Source organism: Lolium rigidum, chromosome 4 (genome assembly GCF_022539505.1).
Source record: "Lolium rigidum isolate FL_2022 chromosome 4, APGP_CSIRO_Lrig_0.1, whole genome shotgun sequence".
Classification (NCBI taxonomy): Eukaryota; Viridiplantae; Streptophyta; class Magnoliopsida; order Poales; family Poaceae; genus Lolium; species Lolium rigidum.
Window position 1 is genome coordinate 250,216,114 of NC_061511.1, and position 11,036 is coordinate 250,227,149.

The window sequence follows — 11,036 nt, forward strand, 5'->3', positions numbered from 1 at the left end:
CTACCGCAAGAACGAATAACAAGCCAAGATCCAATCTAGAAGATGGTAGCAACGAGAAGATCATGAGACTAACCCTCGAAGATTTCCAAATCCTACGAGATTAGATCTCGTTATTGCTGTAGTCGATCACTTGCCGCTTTCGGAAGCGCGTAGAAGATCTTGTCGGTGCCACAGTCGGGCAACACCTCCGTACTCGGTCACACGTTCGGTGTTGATGACGACGTCCTTCTCCCCGTTCCAGCGGGCAGCGGAAGTAGTAGATCCTCCTCGGAATCCCGACAGCACGACGGCGTGGTGTCGGTGGAGATCTCCGACAGGGCTTCGCTTAAGCGCTGTGGGAGAAGATGGATGAGGAGAGAGGCTAGGGTTTGGGAGAGGGGGGCTGTTTGGGCGCCGGCCTGGGGGGGCCTAGGTGGTGCGGACAATTTGGGGTAGGCTGCCCCCTCCCTCTCCTCCTCATTATATAGGTGGAACACCCAAGGGTTTGCCCAAAGATCTGAATAAGACCCCAATTCAAAAACTGCCATATGGACGAAACCTAGAGGGACAGGGACTCTCCCCTTCCCCCCTTGTTGGCCGGCCAAGGAGGTGGAGTCCACCATGGACTCCACCCTCCCACTTGGTTGGCTGGTTAGGGTTCGTGGAGCCCAACCGAGACTCCACCTTCCATGGTGATTTCTTCCGGAAGGTTCTAGAACATTCTAGCGCTTTCCATAAATGCACCGGATCATTTCCAAACATGGAAAGTGATTTCCTATATATGAATCTTATTCTCCGGACCATTCCGAACCTCCTCGTGATGTCCTGGATCCCATCCGAGACTCCGAACAAACATTCGAATTCCATTCCATATTCCATATCTACTTAAAACGACATCAAACCTTAAGTGTGTCATCCTACGGTTCGTGAACTATGCAGACATGGTCGAGACTCCTCTCCGACCAATAACCAATAGCGGGATCTGGAGATCCATAATGGCTCCCACACATTCAACGATAACTTAGTGATCGATTGAACCATTTACATACGATACCGATTCCCTTTGTCACGCGATATTTTACTTGTCCGAGGTTTGATCATCGGTATCTCCATACCTCGTTCAACCTCGTCACCGACAAGTACTCTTTACTCGTACCATGGTATATCATCTCTTGTGAACTATTCACATGCTTGCAAGCTAATCAGACGATATTCCACCGAGAGGGCCCAGAGTATATCTATCCGTCATCGGGATGGACAAATCCCACTCTTGATCCATATGCCTCAACTCATACTTTCCGAATACTTAATCCCACCTTTATAACCACCCATTTACGCAGTGGCGTTTGATGTAATCAAAGTACCCTTCCGGTATAAGTGATTTACATGATCTCATGGTCGAAGGACTAGGTAACTATGTATCGAAAGCTTATAGCAAATTGAACTTAATGACGTGATCTTATGCTACGCTTATTCGGGTGTGTCCATTATATCATTCATCTAATGACATAACCTTGTTATTAATAACATCCAATGTTCATGATCACGAAACTATGATCATCTATTAATCAACAAGCTAGTTATACAAGAGGCTTACTAGGGACTCCTTGTTGTTTACATAACACACATGTATCAATGTTTCGGTTAATACAATTATAGCATGGTATGCAAAAATTTATCATAAACTCAAAGATATATTATAGTAACCACTTTATTATTGCCTCTTGGGCATATCTCCAACAATCTCCCACTTGCACTAGAGTCAATAATCTAGTTTAAATTTGTAAAGATATAACACCTTGGCCTTCTGGTGCTAATCATGTTTTGTTCACGGGAGAGGTTTCAGTCAACGGATCTAACATGCTCAGAAACGTATGTATTTTGCAATTCATTTGCGTCTTCACGCATCACTCATTTTCCAAATGAGTCGGCATAAAATATGTTTGGTCTTCTGGTGGAACCTTAATTCCGCGGTCTGAAATATGTCACTAATATTGTCACACACAATATAGCTTCAAAGTTTTGACACTATCGGAACTACACCAAGTTCTCAAAGAACTTCTCGACTTAACATCCTCAGTCATTGTCATAACAATGACATACTTTGCCTTCTTTTGTAGAATCCGTCACAATATTTAGAACTCATCTAAATCTAGCATAGATTTCTTCTAGCTCATTGTGCTACCTTTTAATCAAGACTTAGCCTAATTGAGATTTTTATATGTGACCAAACTAATATCGGTGTAACACCTTACAACGATTTGTTTGTCATTACCCCATATAAACTATATATATATATATATCCTTGGTTCTTCTAAAGCACTCAGGGATATTCTTACTGTCGTCCAATGATCATCACATAAATCATTCTGGTATATACTCCTAACTTTTTAGAGCATAGGACATCTGATTTTGTACATATTATTCGTGATCTAAAATCACTCATGTGTTTTTACTCATCGAGTGTCAAATACACTCAAGTCTTGTTAAACCATCACATGGAAAAGAACACCTTCATTCTATTGAACTACTTCAATATTCATTCTATGTACTTTAAACTTATTATATGTTTCAATCTATTTTCATAGATTTTGACACTAAATATGTTTCAGTTCATATCCTTTCATTGAAGTTAACACTACAAGAAAAGTTCTAATAGACAACGTCCCAAAATCGTCCGCTAAGGGCCATTTTTCGTCGCCTATGGGCCTAACCCGACGATATGGGTTCTGTTGTTGAAAATGCGTCAGGCAAAGTCCTACGACGATTTCTTCGGTCCGTCGCGCTTGGGCGCCCTTCCGCCACGGAAAATCGGACCGTTGCAGAAGTGTTTCCGGGAGCCCGTTGACCGGCGACGTCATGCAAGCCGACACGTGGCGTGACGCCGTTAACCGGCAGCTAACGGCGTTAACCGGCCGAAACCCCGTGGTAGATGGTAGGCCCACACGAGGCCTACCACGTCTTAAGCGGGCCGGCCCATTAAGTTTGCGGGTCGGGCCGGCTTACTTAGTTTGGCCGGTCAACTATATAGTCGGGCTGATCCATTAGTTACGTGGGCCGGGCCTAACCTCTAAGGTTGACTCGGTCAAAACTATAATGGGCCGGCCCACTAAGCATGTGGGCGGGCCGAATGCACTCGTTTGACCGGTCAACGGGAAAAGGGCCGGCCCACAAGACATGTGGGACCCACTTTCCTGTTATCGGGCCGGCCCATTTACCAAGTGGGGTCCACCTTAAAGCAAGTGGGCCGACCCAAGAAGTTATTGGGCCGGCCCAATTACCATGTGGGTCCCACTATCCTGCTATCGGGCCGGCCCATTTTAGTACGTGGGGTCCACAATAGATCAAATGGGCTGGCCCAACAAGCCAGTGGGCCGGGCCAAAACACAGGTGGGTCCCACTTTCCTGTTAAAGGGCCGGCCCATTTGGTATGTGGGGTCCACCATATAGCAAGTGGACCGCCCCAACAAGATAGTGGGCCGGCCAAAACGCAGTGAGTCCCACTTTCTCGTTAAAGGGCCGGCCCATTTAGTACGTGGGGTCCACCATATAGCAAATGGGCCGGCCCAACAAGAAAGGGGGCCGGCCAAAAACACAGGTGGGTCCCACTTTCCTGTTAAAGGGCCGGCCCATTTAGTATGTGGGGTCCACCATATAGCAAGTGGGCCGGCCCAACAAGATAGTGGGCCGGGCCAAAACACAGGTGGGTCCCACTTTCCTGTTAAAGGGCCGGCCCATTTAGTATGTGGGGTCCACCATATAGCAAGTGGGCTGGCCCAACAAGATAGTGGGCCGGCCCAATAAGCAGGTGGGCCCACTATCGTGTTAACGGGCCGGCCCAATAAGTAAGTGAGCCGGCCCAAAATGAAAGTGGGTCCCACACTACTGTAAATGGGCCGGCCCAATCTGTTGTAGGGTCCTGGTTGTTTGACTAGTCAACTTGCATTAAATTTCATGAGCCTAAAATCTGATATCAATTATACACACAATTACATACACAAATAAAATAACTAGTAAAATTACAAGGCAATTAATGTGCCCAAATAAAAAAATTACATAGAATCATTGAGGACTTCTATTAGCATCATAATTAACACGTTGACATTTGGCAATCGCCTTGATTGAATCTTGTGTACTCTTGGTCAACATATCAGCTACAGACCTTAAAGCAGCAATACCATGTCTTTTATAAAGTACAGCCTTGAGATATTTATTGTTTGATGAAAGGAATGGTCTAGGTTGATGGCTATGAGAGGATGCATCAGAAGAAAGATCGAACTTTTGTGGGCCTCTCTTCGATGAAGATTGCTTCATCGAACCGCATTCGATAATAATGCAAAAAGAGTTAAACGATAAACTATGCAAACATGTATTAAGCATTGTCGATATGAGATAGTCACAAGTACTAAGCACAGACTTACATTATATCGTTGCATAGGCTCACCCCAGAACCTTTTTTGCGCTCTATCTTCTACTAAGGACTTCTTCATTACAACTGCATTCTAGTAATATTGCAAACATAGTTACAACAGTGAACTATTCAAACATTTATTATGCAATGTAGATATAAGATAATAACAAGTTGCATAAATAAGACAATGTATGGAACTTGTACTAAGCAGACTTACATCATAATGTTGCACATGATCGCTTTGGCGACTATCTTCTAATGATGACTGCTTCACTAAAACTGCATTCTGGTAATATTGCAAAAATAGTTACAACAATTAACTATTCAAACATGTATTACGCAATGTAGAGATCAGATAACAGCATGTAGCAGAAATAAGCACAAGATAAGATAAGATGCGTGTACTAAGCACATACTGGCTCGCTGCAGGTCCTTCTCTTGCGTGCACTAGTCGTGGTCGACATGCCTGTCATTTTAGGTTCAGCCATCAAGTGAAATGCTAATCCTCCTGCTCCATTGTCCTTAATCCGTGTTTAGATATCACATTTAAGACCAAGTCAACTGGTTTCAAATAACAAAAAACTTGAGCTGCCAAATGAATAAGCCAATATTTACCGGATATCGATTAAAACCAACTAGATGTTGCTTTGCATGAGATACGAATTTCAGACATTCAGATTTAGAGTAGGGTAATGCCAAGGTTTTCCACATAAAGTAAACTGGCATTAAGAATGACCAAATGTCAGGTTCAAATCACCTTCGCAGTTGCTCCAAGACAAGCATATCAAATAGGCGTAAACATAGTAAAGCATGGATGGCATTGCTATGGCGGGGTTCCAAGTGTTAATCTCTTGCATAAGGAACAATGCATATAGGTTATAGATAATAACGGAAGTAAACTGCCAAAGTTACCAACCAAGAACTCAGATTCCAACCTTCCCTAGCGTCCCCGCTGTTAATGTTGGATATTCTAATAAGTGGTTCGCATGATCAATCCCTAGGAAAAATAACATTGACAAGTTAGTCTACGATAATACAAAGACCAAACATGCACGCAACAATAACTATACAAGCTGTGCGACATGAGCATTCATGGAAAAAAATAGCTATAAGCTAAAGACGAGGTATAAGAGCAAGCAGATTGGAAATGCACATAACATGATTATAAAAGCAGTGTGAGAATAGCAGACACGAGAAAACAGCTAGCGTCTAGCGGTTAGCTAATGACGTGGTATAAGAACAACTAGATTGGAAATGCCCATAGCATGACTATAAAAGGAATAGCATGCAGTACAAAAACAGTTAGCGACAAATGAATGGGTATAAGGCTATAAATATGTGGATGCACACAGGTGTCAGTAGAATGAACAGGATGGTCGCGACCGGATAATGCTTTTGTACTGTACAATATTTAAACGAACTTCATGCGAAGTAACACATCAAGAAATTTAATGGCATATGAGATCTGCAAATAACTACACAAAACATGGCTAAAGAAACACCGCGATCTAACGTGCCAGCGTACTAACCAAGCTGCGGAGGGGTGGACGGGGGCGGCAACTTGCATTCCAGCGGCGGCGAACGCGGGAGACGATGAGTCGACCCTGTTTTAGTAGAAGCGGGCGTTAGTGAAGCAGATCTGGTTGGCTGGCAAGGGATTCGGTGAAGTTGATACAGCCGCTGCGCCGAGGTAGTCGGTGGAATAGATCGGCTTCTGTGGAGGGGGGGCCGCGGTGAAGTAGACCCGGTTCCGTTGGAGAGGATACGGTGCATCGACAGGAAAGGCGTTGATTGCTACGGTGTGGATGAGGTCGGCGGTGAAGCAGATCCGTCGGTGGCGAGGTCGGCGGTGAAGCAGATCCGTCGGTGGCGAGGTCGGCGGTGAAGCAGATCCGTCGGTGGCTAGGGCGGCGGGGGAGCGGATCAGGTGGGTGGACAGCCAACACGATCAAGGCTACGCTGTGGAGGAGTATGCCGGCGGCGAAGCAGATCTAGTACTGTAGAGAGTCAGGGCTTTGGCGTGTGAGAGTATTTTTGAGCTAATGGGACGAATGGTTGGTGGGTGGGTGTGGGCCTGTGGGGAGGGTTCGGGATCTAGGCAAGATATTTCATTGTTACCGAATGAGCCCTCCATGGTCGGTGGGTTGTAGCTTCCGGACCACGGTTAAAAGGGTAAAACTGGTCACGGGATTTTCGAATGGATGCGGCGGGATGATTTGGCGCGCGGCCGAAATTTTCAGTTTAAAGCTACGAGCAGAACGACAAAAATAATGTTCTTCCCCAGGGAGCTCTCATTTCTTCCTCTTCTCTTTCTCTCTCGAGTCTCTCCCACTCCCCCGGCACCTCTCCCCCTTCTCTCCGGCAGCCTCGCCGGCCGAAGACGAGGCCGACTTCTCTCTGTATATCGTACACCCTCCGAACTAAATTAATTGATTCAACTTTCCTTAGACGTGTATGTATCTAGAGTAAAAACATGTGTGGATACATCCATATTTAGATAAGCAAAGTTGAGTCAGCTAATTTGGATCCGAAGGAGTTAGTGTTGTTGTAAGCTTAGATCCAGTGTTTCCCATGAGCAGAATGGCGCAATGGAGTCGGGGATCTCGTCATCGGCTTCAGATCTGGCCTATGGTGAATCTGGCGGATCTTGCCGGCCATACCCCGATCTGGTGCCATCAAGGTGATGGCGCTAATGGCGAGGCTTGGTTTGGTCAGTGCTTCAGATCTGGCCAATGGGGAAGTCAAGCTGCTAACGTTCACAAGCTCGGGGCATACGACGGCGTCATCCATCTTGCCCGTGAACATCTTGGCCTTTCAGCAGCCCTTCTCAGAGCCAATATGCCGTTGCTGAGGCCCTTCTTCTCCTTCGTCCTGGCGACTACCGGCGACACCATCCCAAGTGGTGCGTCCCCGGCGACGGAGTTGCTGGAAAGGATGCGGAGCAGAGATCTGATGTGCGGTCCAGAAGGACTCGATTGATTTTCTTCTATATGTTTTGGGGTTCTTTTTGTAAAGTTGCAGGTCCTATTAGTTATTGTCTAGTTCTCTTGGACCTCTATGTAATTTTTTGGACTAGTTTCCATTTGCACCGATAAACTTGAATTTTGACAAGTTCACGGGAAAAAAATTTCTTTGCACATATGGCCTATCATGTATGAACATTCTTGAGTTTTAAACTATATGTAATGGCGAGCACTTGCGCAAGGGGCTCGTCTAGTGCGCACTAGTTTCCATTAGCACCGATAAATTTGAATCTTGACAAGTTCTTGGAAGAAAAAATTGATTCACATATAGCCTATCATGTATGAACATTATTGGGATTCAAACTATACATAGATGGCCAACACGTGTGCAAGGGGGTCCTCTAATGTGCACTAGTTTCCATTAGCACTGATAAATTTGAATCTTTACAAGTTCTCGAAAAAATTTGCTTCACACATATGCCCTATCATGTATGAACATTATTGGGATTCATATTATATATAGATGGCCAACACTTGTGCAAGGGGGTCCTCTAATTCTTGGGGATTTCAATCTATCGCTCTCTCTCGATCTATCGTTGGTGGCTAGAACAACACACATATGCATGCACTTTATGCGCAAAGGCGCGGGTGCCTCTAATAATTCATGTGTGTGCGTATATTTGAACATATTCTTGGGGATTTCAATCTCTATCTCTCGATTTATATATCGTTGGTGGCCAAGAAACACACTAATATATATATATATATATATATATATATATATATATATATATATATATATATATATATACATACGCATGCACTTTATGCGGAAAGGCGCGGGTGCCTCTAATAATGTGTGTGCGCACTCGATCGATGATCCCTAAACCTTAAACCATAAAACCCTAAAACCCTAATCCTAATCCCTAAACACCCTAAACACTAAACCCTAAACCCTAAACACTAAACCCTAAACACTAAACCCTAAAACCTAAAACATAAACACTAAACCCTAAACCCTAAACCCTAGACCCTATACCCTAATTAACACTAACCCTAACCCTAACCCTAATTAAACCCTACATATATAGGCCAACGACACTTAATTGCGCATCAAGAAGGCGACCAACTAATTAGCGCTGATAAATTAATTAACTTGAATTTTGACAAGTTCTCGATCTCGAATGAAAACACATTTGATTAAGTTGTCTCATAATATATATATATATAATTAGTGTGCATGTGCGCATGGCATACCTTGCATATCATTCGTGCATATATTTCAATATATATTTGAACATATTCTTGGGGATATATATATATTTCAATCTCTCTCTTATCTCGATCTATATATCGTTGGTGGCCAAGAACACACTTATATATATACGCATGCACTTTATGCGCAAAGGCGTGGGTGCCTCTAATAATTAATGTGTGTGTGCACTCGATCGATGATCCCTAAACCTTAAACCCTAAAACCCTAATCCCTAATCCCTAATTATACCCTAAACGTACACCCTAAACACCCTAAACACTAAACCCTAAACCCTAGACCCTAAACCCTAAACCCTAAACACTAAACCCTAAACCCTAAACCCTAAACACTAAACCCTAAACCCTAAACCCTAACCCTAACCCTAACCCCTAGCTAACCCTAAACCCTAAACCCTAATTAAACCCTACATATATAGGCCAACGACACTTAATTGCGCATCAAGCAGGCGACCAACTAATTAGCGCTGATAAATTAATTAACTTGATTTTTGACAAGTTCTCGATCTCGAATGAAAACACATTTGATCAAGTTGTCTCATAATATATATATATAATTAGTGTGCATGTGCGCATGGCATACCTTGCATATCATTCGTGCATATATTTCAATATATATTTGAACATATTCTTGGGGATATATATATATATCAATCTCTCTCTTATCTCGATCTATATATCGTTGGTGGCCAAGAAACAAGAAACACACTTATATATATACGCATGCACTTTATGCGCAAAGGCGCGAGTGGCTCTAATAATGTGTGTGTGCACTAGCTCGATCGATGATCCCTAAACCTTAAACCCTAAAATCCTAATCCCTGATCCCTAATTATACCCTAAACGTACACCCTAAACACCCTAAACACTAAACCCTAAACCCTAGACCCTAGACCATAAACCCTAAACCCTAAAACCCTAATCCCCGACCCCTAATTATACCCTAAACGGACACCCTAAAGACCCTAAACACTAAACCCTAAACCCTAGACGACCCTAAACCCTAAACCTTAAACCCTAAACACTAAACCCTAAACCCTAACCCTAGACCCTAAACCCTAAACCCTAAACCCTAAACCCTAAATATATTTCAATCTCTCTCTAGATCTATATATCGTTGGTGGCCAACAAACACACTTATATATATACGCATGCACTTTATGCGCAAATTGGCGTGGGTGCCTCTAATAATGTGTGTGTGCACTCGATCGATGATCCCTAAAGCTTAAACCCTAAAACCCTAATCCCTAATCCCTAATTATACCCTAAACGTACACCCTAAACACTAAACCCTAAAGCCTAGACCCTAAACCCTAAACCCTAAACGCTAAACCCTAAACCCTAAACCCTAAACACTAAACCCTAGACCCTAACCCCTAGCTAACCCTAAACCCTAATTAAACCCTACATATATAGGCCAACGACACTTAATTACGCATCAAGCAGGCGACCAACTAATTAGCGCTGATAAATTAATTAACTTGATTTTTGACAAGTTCTCGATCTCGAATGAAAACACATTTGATTAAGTTGTCTCATAATATATATATATATATATATAATTAGTGTGCATGTGCGCATGGCATACCTTGCATATCATTCGTGCATATATTTCAATATATATTTGAACATATTCTTGGGGATATATATATATATCAATCTCTCTCTTATCTCGATCTATATATCGTTGGTGGCCAAAAAACACACTTATATATATACGCATGCACTTTATGCGCAAAGGCGCGGGTGCCTCTAATAATGTGTGTGTGCACTAGCTCGATCGATGATCCCTCAACCTTAAACCCTAAAACCCTAATCCCTGATCCCTAATTATACCCTAAACGTACACCCTAAACACCCTAAACACTTAACTCTAAACCCTAAACACTAAACCCTAAACCCTAACCGTAGACCCTAAACCCTAAACCCTAAACCCTAAACCCTAAATATATTTAAATCTCTCTCTAGATCTATATATCGTTGGTGGCCAAGAAACACACTTATATATATACGCATGCACTTATGCGCAAAGGCGCGAGTACCTCTAATAATGTGTGTGTGCACTCGATCGATGATCCCTAAACCTTAAACCCTAAAACCCTAATCCCTAATTATACCCTAAACATACACCCTAAACACCCTAAACACTAAACCCTAAACCCTAGACCCTAAACCCTAAACCCTAAACACTAAACCCTAAACCCTAAACCCTAAACCCTAACCCTAACCCCTAGCTAACCCTAAACCCTAAACCCTAATTAAACCCTACATATATAGGCCAACGACACTTAATTGCACATCAAGCACGCGACCAACTAATTAGCGCTGATAAATTAATTAACTTGATTTTTTGACAAGTTCTCGATCTCGAATGAAAACACATTTGATTATGTTGTCTCATAATATATATA